Here is a 16,240-nt window from a genome sequence, read left to right on the forward strand (position 1 = left end):
AGGCACCAGGACATCCTGCCCACAGTTGCCAGGCACCAGGACATCCAGCCCACAGTTGCCAGGCACCAGGACAATGTTCCCGGGATATCCAGCCCGCAGTTGCCAGGCACCAGGACATCCAGCCCACAGTTGCCAGGCACCAGGACATCCAGCCCACAGTTGCCAGGCACCAGGACAATGTTCACGGGACATCCTGCCCACAGTTGCCAGGCACCAGGACAATGTTCCCGGGACATCCTGCCCGCATTTGCCAGGCACCAGGACAATGTTCCCGGTACATCCTGCCCGCAGTTGCCAGGCACCAGGACAATGTTCCCGGGACATCCTGCCCGCAGTTGCCAGGCACCAGGACAATGTTCCCGGGACATCCTGCCCGCAGTTGCCAGGCACCAGGACAATGTTCCCGGGACATCCTGCCCGCAGTTGCCAGGCACCAGGACAATGTTCCCGGGACATCCTGCCCACAGTTGCCAGGCAAAAGGACAATGTTCCCGGGACATCCTGCCCACAGTTACCAGGCATTAGGATAATGTTCCCGGTACATCCTGCCCGCAGTTGCCAGGCACCAGGACAATGTTCCCGGGAAATCCTGCCCGCAGTTGCCAGGCACCAGGACATCCTGCCCACAGTTGCCAGGCACCAGGACATCTTGCCCACAGTTGCCAGGCACCAGGACAATGTTCCCGGGACATCCTGCCCGCAGTTGCCAGGCACCAGGACATCCTGCCCACAGTTGCCAGGCACCAGGACATCCTGCCCACAGTTGCCAGGCACCAGGACAATGTTCCCGGTACATCCTGCCCGCAGTTGCCAGGTACCAGGACATCCTGCCCACAGTTGCCTGGCAGCTGGACATCCTGCCCACAGTTGCCAGGCACCAGGACAATGTTCCCGGGACATCCTGCCCGCAGTTGCCAGGCACCAGGACAATGTTCCCAGGACATCCTGCCCGCAGTTGCCAGGCACCAGGACATTGTTCCCGGTACATCTTGCCCGCAGTTGCCAGGCACCAGGACAATGTTCCCGGGACATCCTGCCCGCAGTTGCCAGGCACCAGGACATCCTGCCCACAGTTGCCAGGCACCAGGACATCCTGCCCACAGTTGCCAGGCACCAGGACAATGTTCCCGGTACATCCTGCCCACAGTTGCCAGGCACTAGGACAATGTTCCCGGTACATCCAGCCCACAGTTGCTAGGCACCAGGACAATGTTCCCGGTACATCCTGCCCGCAGTTGCCAGGCACCAGGACAATGTTCCCGGGATATCCAGCCCGCAGTTGCCAGGCACCAGGACAATGTTCCCGGGACATCCTGCCCGCAGTTGCCAGGCACCAGGACAATGTTCCCGGTACGTCCTGCCCACAGTTGCCAAGCACCAGGACAATGTTTCCGGTACATCCTGCCCACAGTTCCCAGGCACCAGGACATCCTGCCCACAGTTGCCAGGCACCAGGACATCCTGCCCACAGTTGCCAGGCACCAGGACATCCTGCCCACAGTTGCCAGGCACCAGGACAATGTTCCCGGTACATCCTGCCCGCAGTTGCCAGGCACCAGGACAATGATCCCGGTACATCCTGCCTGCAGTTGCCAGGCACCAGGACAATGTTCCCGGGATATCCAGCCCGCAGTTGCCAGGCACCAGGACAATGTTCCCGGTACATCCTGCCCGCAGTTGCCAGGCACCAGGACATCCTGCCCGCAGTTGCCAGGCACCAGGACAATGTTCCCGGGACATCCTGCCCGCAGTTGCCAGGCACCAGGACAATGTTCCCGGGACATCCTGCCCGCAGTGGCCCGGCACCAGGACAATGTTCCCAGGACATCCTGCCCACAGTTGCCAGGCTCCAGGACAATGTTCCCGGTACATCCTGCCCACAGTTGCCAGGCACCAGGACAATGTTCCCAGGACATCCTGCCCACAGTTGCCAGGCACCAGGACAATGTTCCTAGGACATCCTGCCCACAGTTGCCAGGCACCAGGACAATGTTCCCGGTACATCCTGCCCACAGTTGCCAGGCACCAGGACAATGTTCCCGGTACATCCTGCCCACAGTTGCCAGGCACCAGGACAATGTTCCCGGTACATCCTGCCCACAGTTGCCAGGCACCAGGACAATGTTCCCAGGACATCCTGCCCACAGTTGCCAGGCACCAGGACAATGTTCCTAGGACATCCTGCCCACAGTTGCCAGGCACCAGGACAATGTTCCCGGGACATCCTGCCCACAGTTGCCAGGCACCAGGACATCCTGTCCACAGTTGCCAGGCACCAGGACAATGTTCCCGGTACATCCTGCCCACAGTTGCCAGGCACCAGGACAATGTTCCCGGTACATCCTGCCCGCAGTTGCCAGGCACCAGGACATCCTGCCCACAGTTGCCAGGCACCAGGACATTCTGCCCACAGTTGCCAGGCACCAGGACATCCTGCCCACAGTTGCCAGGCACCAGGACATTCTGCCCACAGTTGCCAGGCACCAGGACATCCTGCCCACAGTTGCCAGGCACCAGGACAATGTTCCCGGGACATCCTGCCCGCAGTTGCCAGGCACCAGGACAATGTTCCCGGTACATCCTGCCCACAGTTGCCAGGCACCAGGACAATGTTCCCGGTACATCCTGCCCACAGTTGCCAGGCACCAGGACAATGTTCCCGGTACATCCTGCCCACAGTTGCCAGGCACCAGGACAATGTTCCCGTGACATCCTGCCCGCAGTTGCCAGGCACCAGGACATCCTGCCCACAGTTGCCAGGCACCAGCACATCCTGCCCACAGTTGCCAGGCACCAGGACAATGTTCCCGGGACATCCTGCCTACAGTTGCCTGCAGGCACCAGGACATCCTGCCCGCAGTTGCCAGGCACCAGGACAATGTTCCCGGGACATCCTGCCCGCAGTTGCCAGGCACCAGGACAATGTTCCCGGTACATCCTGCCCACAGTTGCCAGGCACCAGGACAATGTTCCCGGTACATCCTGCCCACAGTTGCCAGGCACCAGGACAATGTTCCCGGGACATCCTGCCCGCAGTTCCCAGGCACCAGGACAATGTTCCCGGTACATCCTGCCCACAGTTGCCAGGCACCAGGACAATGTTCCCGGTACATCCTGCCCGCAGTTGCCAGGCACCAGGACAATGTTCCCGGGACATCCTGCCGCAGTTGCCAGGCACCAGGACATCCTACCCACAGTTGCCAGGCACCAGGACATCCTGCCCGCAGTTGCCAGGCACCAGGACAATGTTCCCAGGACATCCTGCCCGCAGTTGCCAGGCACCAGGAAATCCTGCCCACAGTTGCCAGGCACCAGGACATCCTGCCCACAGTTGCCAGGCACCAGGACATCCAGCCCACAGTTGCCAGGCAACAGGACAATGTTCCCGGGATATCCAGCCCGCAGTTGCCGGGCACCAGGACATCCAGCCCACAGTTGCCAGGCACCAGGACATCCAGCCCACAGTTGCCAGGCACCAGGACAATGTTCACGGGACATCCTGCCCACAGTTGCCAGGCACCAGGACAATGTTCCCGGGACATCCTGCCCGCATTTGCCAGGCACCAGGACAATGTTCCCGGTACATCCTGCCCGCAGTTGCCAGGCACCAAGACAATGTTCCCGGGACATCCTGCCCGCAGTTGCCAGGCACCAGGACAATGTTCCCGGGACATCCTGCCCGCAGTTGCCAGGCACCAGGACAATGTTCCCGGGACATCCTGCCCGCAGTTGCCAGGCACCAGGACAATGTTCCCGGGACATCCTGCCCACAGTTGCCAGGCAAAAGGACAATGTTCCCGGGACATCATGCCCACAGTTACCAGGCACCAGGAAAATGTTCCCGGTACATCCTGCCCGCAGTTGCCAGGCACCAGGACAATGTTCCCGGGAAATCCTGCCCGCAGTTGCCAGGCACCAGGACATCCTGCCCACAGTTGCCAGGCACCAGGACATCTTGCCCACAGTTGCCAGGCACCAGGACAATGTTCCCGGGACATCCTGCCCGCAGTTGCCAGGCACCAGGACATCCTGCCCACAGTTGCCAGGCACCAGGACATCCTGCCCACAGTTGCCAGGCACCAGGACAATGTTCCCGGGACATCCTGCCCGCAGTTGCCAGGCACCAGGACATCCTGCCCACAGTTGCCAGGCAGCAGGACATCCTGCCCACAGTTGCCAGGCACCAGGACAATGTTCCCGGGACATCCTGCCCGCAGTTGCCAGGCACCAGGACAATGTTCCCGGGACATCCTGCCCGCAGTTGCCAGGCACCAGGACAATGTTCCCGGGACATCCTACCCGCAGTTGCCAGGCACCAGGACAATGTTCCCAGGACATCTTGCCCGCAGTTGCCAGGCACCAGGACAATGTTCCCGGTACATCTTGCCCGCAGTTGCCAGGGACCAGGACAATGTTCCCGAGACATCCTGCCCGCAGTTGCCAGGCACCAGGACATCCTGCCCACAGTTGCCAGGCACCAGGACATCCTGCCCACAGTTGCCAGGCACCAGGACAATGTTCCCGGTACATCCTGCCCACAGTTGCCAGGCACTAGGACAATGTTCCCGGTACATCCAGCCCACAGTTGCTAGGCACCAGGACAATGTTCCCGGTACATCCTGCCCGCAGTTGCCAGGCACCAGGACAATGTTCCCGGGATATCCAGCCCGCAGTTGCCAGGCACCAGGACAATGTTCCCGGGACATCCTGCCCGCAGGTGCCAGGCACCAGGACAATGTTCCCGGTACGTCCTGCCCACAGTTGCCAAGCACCAGGACAATGTTTCCGGTACATCCTGCCCACAGTTGCCAGGCACCAGGACATCCTGCCCACAGTTGCCAGGCACCAGGACATCCTGCCCACAGTTGCCAGGCACCAGGACATCCTGCCCACAGTTGCCAGGCACCAGGACAATGTTCCCGGTACATCCTGCCCGCAGTTGCCAGGCACCAGGACAATGATCCCGGTACATCCTGCCTGCAGTTGCCAGGCACCAGGACAATGTTCCCGGGATATCCAGCCCGCAGTTGCCAGGCACCAGGACAATGTTCCCGGTACATCCTGCCCGCAGTTGCCAGGCACCAGGACATCCTGCCCGCAGTTGCCAGGCACCAGGATAATGTTCCCGGGACATCCTGCCCGCAGTTGCCAGGCACCAGGACAATGTTCCCGGGACATCCTGCCCGCAGTGGCCAGGCACCAGGACAATGTTCCCAGGACATCCTGCCCACAGTTGCCAGGCTCCAGGACAATGTTCCCGGTACATCCTGCCCACAGTTGCCAGGCACAAGGACAATGTTCCCAGGACATCCTGCCCACAGTTGCCAGGCACCAGGACAATGTTCCTAGGACATCCTGCCCACAGTTGCCAGGCACCAGGACAATGTTCCCGGTACATCCTGCCCACAGTTGCCAGGCACCAGGACAATGTTCCCGGTACATCCTGCCCACAGTTGCCAGGCACCAGGACAATGTTCCCGGTACATCCTGCCCACAGTTGCCAGGCACCAGGACAATGTTCCCAGGACATCCTGCCCACAGTTGCCAGGCACCAGGACAATGTTCCTAGGACATCCTGCCCACAGTTGCCAGGCACCAGGACAATGTTCCCGGGACATCCTGCCCACAGTTGCCAGGCACCAGGACATCCTGTCCACAGTTGCCAGGCACCAGGACAATGTTCCCGGTAAGTCCTGCCCACAGTTGCCAGGCACCAGGACAATGTTCCCGGTACATCCTGCCCGCAGTTGCCAGGCACCAGGACATCATGCCCACAGTTGCCAGGCACCAGGACATTCTGCCCACAGTTGCCAGGCACCAGGACATCCTGCCCACAGTTGCCAGGCACCAGGACAATGTTCCCGGTACATCCTGCCCGCAGTTGCCAGGCACTAGGACAATGTTCCCGGGACATCCTGCCCACAGTTGCCAGGCACTAGGACAATGTTCCCGGGACATCCTGCCACAGTTGCCAGGCACCAGGACAATGTTCCCGGTACATCCTGCCCACAGTTGCCAGGCACCAGGACAATGTTCCCGGGACATCCTGCCCACAGTTGCCAGGCACTAGGACAATGTTCCCGGGACATCCTGCCCACAGTTGCCAGGCACTAGGACAATGTTCCCGGGACATCCTGCCCACAGTTGCCAGGCACCAGGACAATGTTCCCGGGACATCCTGCCCGCAGTTGCCAGGCACCAGGACAATTCACCAATCATCAAAAGTTCCGGCACCCTTGAGGAGTCCCTGGGGAACAGTCCCTGGTGAACAGTCCCTGGGGAACAGTCCCTGGTGAACAGTCCCTGGTGAACAGTCCCTGGTGAACAGTCCCTGGTGAACAGTCCCTGGGGAACCCTCTCTGGTGAACAGTCCCTGGTGAACAGTCCCTGGTGAACAGTCCCTGGGGAACCCTCTCTGGTGAACAGTCCCTGGTGAACAGTCCCTGGGGAACAGTCCCTGGGGAACAGTCCCTGGTGAACAGTCCCTGGGGAACCCTCTCTGGTGAACAGTCCCTGGGGGAACAGTCCCTGGTGAACAGTCCCTGGGGAACAGTCCCTGGTGAAGTCCCTGGTGAACAGTCCCTGGGGAACAGTCCCTGGTGAACAGTCCCTGGGGAACAGTCCCTGGGGAACCCTCTCTGGGGAACAGTCCCTGGGGAACAGTCCAAGGGGAACAGTCTCTAGGGAACAGTCCCTGGGGAACCCTCTCTGGGGAACAGTCCCTGGGGTATAGTCCCTAGGGAATAGTCCCTGGGGTACAGTCCCTGGGGAACAGTCCCTGGGGAACAGTCTCTGGGGAACAGTCTCTGGGGTACAGTCCCTGGGGGAACAGTCCCTGGAGAACAGTCCCTGGGGAACAGTCCCTGGGGAACAGTCTCTGGGGAACAGTCCCTGGGGAACAGTCTCTGGGGAACAGTCTCTGGGGAACAGTCTCTGGGGAATAGTTTCTGGGGAATAGTCCCTTGGGAACAGTCCCTGGGGTACAGTCTTTGGGGAACAGTCTCTGGGGAACAGTCTCTGGGGAACAGTCTCTGGGGAACAGACCCTGGGAACAGTCCCTGGGGTACAGTCTTTGGGGAACAGTCTCTGGGGAACAGTTTCTGGGGAATAGTCCCTTGGGAACAGTCCCTGGGGTACAGTCTTTGGGGAACAGTCTCTGGGGAACAGTCTCTGGGGAACAGTCCCTGGGGAACAGTTTCTGGGGAATAGTCCCTTGGGAACAGTCCCTGGGGAACAATCTCTGGGGAACAGTCCCTGGGGTACATTCCCTGGGGAACAGTCGCTGGGGAACAGTCCCTGGGGAACAGTTTCTGGGGAATAGTCCCTTGGGAACAGTCCCTGGGGAACAATCTCTGGGGAACAGTCCCTGGGGTACATTCCCTGGGGAACAGTCCCTGGGGAACAGTCCCTGGGGTACAGTCCCTGGGGAACAGTCCCTGGGGGACAGTCCCTGGGGTGGACACAATCATAACGACGTCTAATGATGGAGGCCAAGTGAGCAACTCTGCCAAACATAAATACAACCACTTGCAGTCTTTGTTCAGAACATTGTTTATCAGCACCGGGATAAATGACAGTTTATCCCAAAATTGGGTTTATTAACACACTCGCACATGTTATGGGTCTTTCTTTCACCTTAATTATCATTATTATTTGTATTATTATTATTATTATTATTATTATTATTAATATTATTATTATTATTATTATTATTATTATTATTGTTATTGTTATTATTATTGTTGTTATTATTATTATTAATATTATTATTATTATTATTATTATTATTGTTATTGTTATTATTATTGTTATTATTATTGTTGTTATTATTATTATTATTATTATTATTATTATTATTATTATTAATATTATTATTATTATTATTATTATTATTATTATTATTGTTATTATTATTATTATTATTATTATTATTATTATTATTATTATTATTATTATTATTATATGATCATTAAATACGTTACATTAATGTGCTTACCACATGGTAGTCGCCTTTAGGTTTACTGGTCATTAAGGCGAACATTAAGGCCACTTGTTTTAAATGATCCCCTGACCGGAGGAAGGCGTGGAGTGACAGTAGCTGAGTGAAGGGTCTCCAGACCACTTTAAAGATGCCGTCTATATTCCAGACCTTTGCATCCCTGAGTAGGCGTAGCTGACTGACCGTGGCAAAGAGCACTAACTTGACCGTCTTTCTTGTTAAGGATTTCTTAAGAAATCTTTTCTTTTTTTGTCTTTTGTCTTTTCTTAAGAAGCCATTAAGGATGGTTTCTGTCACCAGGTTGAAGTCCAAGGCTTGAGGATGTTGAGGCCGGGAAGCCTGGTGAATTCGGTTTGCTGCCCTGACGGTGTTTGCTGGATTTGGAAGTTGGTGGGCAATGAGATGGGTCTCCTTGAAACTCATGAGCTCTTCCTCCTTACCTTGAGGTTACCTTGAGGTGCTTCCGGGGCTTAGCGTCCCCGCGGCCCGGTCGTCGACCAGGCCTCCTGGTTGCTGGACTGATCAACCAGGCTGTTGGACGCGGCTGCTCGCAGCCTGACATATGAGTCACAGCCTGGTTGATCCTCGACCACAGTTGCTGCGGAAATTAAGTGATTTGCTTTGCAGCGGGACTTGGCAGCTACAGTAACCTTGGTCGTTGCTAGAGCACCTGGATCACCCAAATGATTGTGACAATTGGCTCCTTACTTGAAATCTTCTCCATGTTGGATGACTGTGGCAAAGTAACCGGTGCTCTTCTGTCGTATACTACACCATCAGTAAGTCACGAAATCCGTTTCCTGGCGTATAGTATACGTATATCCGTGACTATTATGTAGTCTTGGTTTCCCACTCCTCGTGCCTGCTGGAATTATCTCCCAGGTAAGAGGGGCGTCTTGTAACAGAGCTGAAGGTATTAATTCGTCTCGGGTGGACGTGTCTTGGACAACAGCGACACGCTCTATCGGAAGGTCTACCGTGAAGGATGCTTCACACTTACTTCTTCTCCTGCTAAATTTATCTCTCTGGATGTGTTGTCATCCTCAAACAATGTAAGTGTAGAGCAATCACGACAGCACCAGAAGAATTTTTTACCCTAATTTTGATTCACGTAAACAATAATATTTATCACTAGAGACTCCAGTACCACATTATCTATGCCTCCATTGTTGGCATATTGCACACAGCATTGCATGCTCTGACGATCTCAGCTCCTTGCGGCATCCAGAACATAGACATTGTCCGTTAATATTGACTTTCACTTCATTTCCGTCTTTCACTTTATCTTCGTCTTCCACTTCATTTGTGACTTCCACTTCAGCAGTGTTAAGTACACTTTCATCGTGCAAAGCTCATTCCATTTTGAAAGAATGTTGCACGAAACGTCACAGGAAACTAGGAAAGTTTGTTAAAAAAAATCTGGGAACCTTGTAATGCATGACAAGCAAGATCAGTAGTATGTATACACAGCCGAGGTCGACCAACAACTGAACTATGTAAGGTCAGCAGACACTGGCCAGCTCCACCAACAACTCCATCTGATGGTAAGGTGTGAACTAGGTGTGAACCAGTCACCACCTGTCAGTCATCACCAGTCACCACCAGTCAGTCCTCACCAGTCAGTCATCACCAGTCACCACCAGTCACCACCAGTCAAGCATCACCAGCAGCCACCAGTCAGTCATCACTAGTCACCACTAGTCACCACCAGTCAGTCATCACCAGTCAGTCATCACCAGTTATCACCAGTCAGTCACCACCAGTCAGTCACCACCAGTCAGTCATCACCAGTCAGTCATCACCAGTCATCACCAGTCAGTCACCACCAGTCAGTCACCACCAGTCACCATCAGTCACCACCAGTCAGTCACCACTAATCACCACAAGTCAGTCACCACCGTTCAGTCACCACCAGTCAGTCATCACTAGTCTCCACTAGTCACCACCAGTCAGTCATCACCAGTCACCACCTGTTAGTCATCACCAGTCACCACCAGTCAGTCACCACCAGTTAGTCATCACAAGTCGCCACCAGTCAGTCAACACCAGTCAGTCATCACCAGTCACCACCAGTCAGTCATCACCAGTCACCACCAGTCAGTCCTCACCAGTCAGTCATCACCAGTCACCACCAGTCACCATCAGTCACCGTCAGTCAGACACCACCAGTCACCACCAGTCAGTCATCACCAGTCAGCATCAGTCACCACCAGTCAGTCATCACCAGTCACTACCAGTCAGTCACCACCAGTCACCACAAGTCAGTCATCACCAGTCACCACTAGTCACCACCAGTCAGTCATCACCAGTCAGTCATCGCCAGTCAGTCATCACCAGTCACCACCAGTCAGTCACCACCAGTCACCATCAGTCACCACCAGTCAGTCATCACCAGTCACCACCAGTCAGTCATCAACAGTCAGTCACCACCAGTCACCACCAGTCACCATCAGTCAGTCACCACCAGTCAGTCATCACCAGTCCCCACCAGTCAGTCACCACCAGTCACCACCAGTCAGTCATCACCAGTCACCACCAGTCACCACCAGTCAGCCATCACCAGTCACTATCAGTCACCAACAGTCAGTTACCACCAGTCACCACCAGTCACTACCAGTCAGTCACCACCAGTCAGTCACCACCAGTCACCACCAGTCAGTCATCACTAGTCACCACTAGTCACGACCAGTCAGTCATCACCAGTCAGTCACCACCAGTCACCACCAGTCAGTCACCACCAGTCACCATCAGTCGCCACCAGTCAGTCATCACCAGTCACCACCAGTCACCATCAGTCAGTCACCACTAATCACCACAAGTCAGTCACCACTAGTCAATCATCACCAGTCACCACCAGTCACCACCAGACAGTCCAAACCAGTCACCACCAGTCTGTCACCACCAGTCACCACCAGTCACCACCAGTCAGTCACCACCAGTCAGTCACCACCAGTCACCATCAGTCAGTCATCACCAGTCAGTCTCAACCAGTCACCACCAGTCATCACCAGTCACCACCAGTCACCACTAGTCAGTCACCACCAGGCATCACCAGCCACCACCAGTCATAACCAGTCACCACCAGTTACCACCTATCAGTCATCACCAGTCACTACCAGTCACCACCTGTCAGTCACCACCAGTCACCACCAGTCGGTCACAACTAGTCACCACCAGACACCACCAGACAGCCATCACCAGTCACTTTCAGTCACCACCAGTCAGTTACCACCAGTCACCACCAGTCCCAGTCAGTCACCACCAGTCAGTCACCACCAGTCAGTCATCACCAGTCACCACCAGTCAGTCACCACCAGTCAGTCACCACCAGTCACCATCAGTCAGTCACCGCCAGTCACCACCAGTCAGTCATCACCAGTCACCACCAGTCAGTCACCACCAGTCAGTCATCACCAGTCACCACCAGTCAGTCACCACCAGTCACCACCAGTCAGTCACCACCAGTCACCACCAGTCATCACCAGTCACCACCTGTCATCACCAGTCAGTCACCACCAGTCAGTCACCACCAGTCACCACCAGTCAATCATCACCAGTCACCACCTGTCATCACCAGTCAGTCATCACCAGTCAGTCACCACCAGTCAATCATCACCAGTCAGTCACAATCAGTCACCATCGGTCACCACCAGTTATCACCATCAGTAACCACCAGTTATCATCAGTCACTACCTGTCAGTCACCACCAGTCACCACCAGTCACTACCAGTCAGTCACCACCAGTCACTACCAGTCAGTCACCACCAGTCATCACCAGTCACCACCAGTCAGTCACCACCACCAGTCAATCCCAGTTATCACCAGTCAGTCACTACCACCAGTCACCACCAGTCAGTCATTACCAGTCATCATCAGTCATCACCAGTCAGTCATCACCAGTCACCACCAGTCAGTCACCACCACCAGTCACTACCAGTCAGTCACCACCGGCCAGTCACCACCAGTCACCACCAGTCATCACCAGTCACCACCAGTCACCACCAGTCATCACCGGTCAGTCACCACCAGTCACCACCAGTCACCCCCAGTCACCTCCAATCAGTCACTACCACCAGTCATCACCGGTCAAGTCATCACTAGTCGTCATCAGTCACCACCAGTCATCACCACCAGTCACCACCAGTCAGTCATTACCAGTCATCATCAGTCACCACCAGTCATCACCAGTCAGTCACTACCACCAGTCACCACCAATCATCACCAGTCAGTCTTCACCAGTCATCATCAGTCACCACCAGTCATCCCCAGTCACCACCAGTCAGTCACTACCAGTCACCACCAGTCAGTCATCACCAGTCGTCATCAGTCACCACCAGTCACCACCTGTCAGTCACCACCAGTCACCACCAGTCAGTCACCACCAGTCAATCATCACCAATCACCACCAGTCACCGGGTTCGATTCCCGACGGCGGCAAGAAACAATGGGCAGAGTTTCTATCACCCTGATGCACCTGTTACCTAGCAGTAAATAGGTACCTGGGAGTTCGTCAGCTGTCACGGGCTGCTTCCTGGGGTGTGTGGTGTGGTGTGGGCAAAAAAAGTAGTAGTAGTTAGTAAATAGTTGATTGACAGTTGAGAGACGGGCCGAAACAGCAAAGCTCAACCCCCGCAAACACAACTAGGTGAATACATATGTAACGGCTGATTCCCTCCTTCCCTCCCCCTCCCCCCCACCCCACAGGCCTGTTGACATAGCTCGGGTGCAGGGGGGGTTGTGTAAAAGCCTGGTTTGTGCCTCGAAAAAGGCTACAGGATCCAGTAAGTTCAGTAGAACTTCGGTTTCAACCCTTTTACCCTGTCGTAGCTCAGTCGATTAAGGCAGTGTCTGGGATGCTCCCGGACGCAGGTTCGAATCCTCATCACGGCCCTTGTGGATTTGTTCATTTGATGCATCACGTTATTGTGATCTCTGTGTGTGATGATGTAAGGGCAAAGAGGGAGAACGACCTATTGACATAGCTCAGGTGCAGGGGGGGTTGTGTAAAAGCCTGGTTTGTGCCTCGGAGAGGCTACAGGATCCAGTAAGTTCAGTAGAACTTCGGTTTCAACCCTTTTACCCTGTCGTAGCTCAGTCGATTAAGGCAGTGTTTGGGATGCTCCCGGACGCAGGTTCGAATCATCGTCACAGCCCTTGTGGATTTAATCATTTGTTTACACCTGTAAAGGAGACACGAATAAACATAGCAGGATTCCTGACTGACTCAGGAGCCCGAGTCTTCAGGGTAGTACAATCCAAAGTACCTTTAGGAGGTTATATCCGAAAGGTACAAGCACTGGTCGTAGATAGATTCCCAACAGACCTGTATGTATATGGTCTAGGAACAACAGCCAAATTCCTGGAAGAAAAGGGAATTCATTTGACTGATAAAATCACATCAGACAACCTTTCCAATATTGGAATCCTTAAGGGATCAGATGTCTACCATAAGTTTATCAAAGGAAAGGAAGATCACTACGGTATGAACGTGTTACCATCTGCAGGTGGCTATTTGCTAACAGGCCCAGTATTACGGCTAAAACAACCCGCACCTGTAGACCATCAACATGCCAACCCAGTAATGGTTGCATGACTAGGAGACCAGTCTCCACTGCAACTCAGAGACATGTCCAAGGATGAGCTTGATCCCCCTGTACATAAGTTATGGGACCTGGCAACTCTCGGCATTGTCCCTGAACAACCTCGCCCAGATGATGACTGGACTTACAAACAATACCTGGACTCACTTATCTACAGAGAGAATCAATACTGGGTCAGGTTACCATGGAAGCTGAATCACCCTCAGCTACCCATCAACCATTTTATGGCACAAAACCAATCAAGATCACAGGTGTTGCACGTACAAAGACAACCTGAGAACTTGAAGTTGTACCATGAAATAATACAGAAGCAGCTCGATGACAAATTTATCGAAGTTGTTACAAATGATAACCCAAAGGAAGGGCACCACCTGCCACACCACCCTGTACAGAAAATTTCTGCTACTACCCCACTACAGATAGTATTTAATTGCAGTGCTAAGACGAGGCAGAGTAGTGTTTCGTTAAATGACTGCCTTCAAACTGGCCCTAGCCTGACACAAAGGCTTTACGACGCGCTGTTAAAGTTCCGTATTGGGACTTATGCATATACGGCCGACATCAGCAAGGCTTTCCTTAGGGTAGGTCTTCAAGAAGAAGACCGGAACTACACAAAGTTCCTATGGATCAAGGATCCTAACGATCCGAACAGTAAATTAATCACTTACAGGTTTGCGTCCGTCTTGTTCGGGGCCACCTCATCACCTTTTCTGCTTCAAGCTACCATGGATACGCACTTGAAGAAGTCCAATAGCCCGAACAAGACGGAAATTAGTAAAAACCTGTATGTGGATAATTTTCAAGGAACAACCAACAGTGAGAGTAAACTGTTGGACATGTACCATGAGACCAATCGAGAATTAATGGGAGCCAATATGCCTCTCCAGTCTTGGGTCTCTAACAATGACAAATTAAATCAACTGATCGCAACTGAATTTCCCGACTACCAAGTACCCGAAATGACAAAGGAACTAGGTGTTGAATGGAACACGACAACAGATCAGTTCACAATCAAGTCGGTGGAGCCAGATACCACTAACTTAACAATGAGAAAATTGCTATCACAAGTCAGCAAACCCTTCGACCCATTAGGACTATTAAGTCCAATCCTAATTAATGGGAAGTTGTTAATACAGGAATGTTGGCAACAAAAGATAGGCTGGGATGATCTTCTAACACCTACCTTACAAGAAAAATGGCAAGAGTTAGTGAAAGATTTAAGTATCCTTGAGTCTGTCAAGTTCCGTTGGAATACAGTAAATGAAAAAGAACCAAAAGCTACATGTATTCTTTGATGCCTCAGGAAAGGCTTATGGCACAGTAGCTTACCTGGTCTCAAATGGGCAAGCCAATTTGCTCACATCAAAGGCCAGAGTGGCACCTTTAAAGAAAAGATCATTGCCACAACTGGAATTAACAGCCTTACTGCTAGGTGTAAGATTGGCTCATTATCTGGTCCAGGCCTTAAGCCACAAAATTGAGATATATAATTGAGATATAGATGTTAATTTGAGATCCACCATTATCCCAGGTTTATGCACTGTTGGTGTTAGTAAACAGTTGCCCATCCCAGGTGTGCATGTTATTTTGAGTAATGATATGGCAATAAATCATGTTGTGGGGGAGATTGATCCCAGTTTGTTTAAACAGCCAGTTGCAGACCCTGTTGTCTATTCTGCCTATACTGAGTTTAGTTCTATGAATGAACGATCTGTTGTAGTGGATGGTATTGTCCATCCTACCTGTACTGATGTCAGAACTATTATTGATCCAGTTGTCAGTTCTGATATTACTCAAGTACTTGTTCCAGAAACCAGTACCCTTTCAGAGGAGAAGTGGGATGTGGTTGTTCAAGATTCATGTGTGGCCAACCTAGTTGTTGAGAGTAAGCCTGGTACTATGACCCCGCTTTATTCCAATCCAGTAGATGATTTGGGACAGGACGTCCATGTGCCATTGTCTTGCCCGCTCACTACGAACGTTGTGCCAGGGGTTGAGAGAAACTTAAATGCCACGATTCTATTGTATTCTAGCCAAGTGAATGGTTTAGGACAAGATGTTGGGTTGGCAGAAGTTTTCCCGCTTACTCCAAAGTTCGAATCAGTGGACCAGTTAGGATCAGTTGTCGAGTGTAGGTTTGTTCTAAGGGCCCCGCCTCACCCTAGTCAAGATGATAGTAAAGGAGAGGAGGCCAAACTACCTGTTACTTGCCCGCTCGCTTCAGATTCCGAGTCCTTTAGTATATGTAAGTTGAGTAGAACTGACCCCAAGATTTCAGAGAGAAGCAAGGAGACAGTTTGTACTGTAGTTCCAGTATTGGAGAGTGTGGGAGAGCAGCCAGAGGATCAGCTTCTGTCGAGTAGATGGAGACCCATTGAGCCTCCATCTTCAGTTGTCTGTGAGGATGTGACCCAGCTTGGTAGTGTTATTGATTGTGAACAGACAGTACTCCAAGCAGCTCCAGATGTCATGGGAGGAAGCTTTGGTAAATCGTGTGTAACCATTAAGGGTGGTAAAGTTTCTTTTAGAATCTAAGTTGCAGAGTTTTGTGGACTGTGATTCTTATTCCTTGGGGAGTAAATATTTGTCATTGTGTAACTTGAGTCAGTGTTCGTAGGATGTTCTTGCAATTTATTGTTAT

This window comes from Procambarus clarkii, chromosome 16 (genome assembly GCF_040958095.1).
Source record: "Procambarus clarkii isolate CNS0578487 chromosome 16, FALCON_Pclarkii_2.0, whole genome shotgun sequence".
Lineage (NCBI taxonomy): Eukaryota > Metazoa > Arthropoda > Malacostraca > Decapoda > Cambaridae > Procambarus > Procambarus clarkii.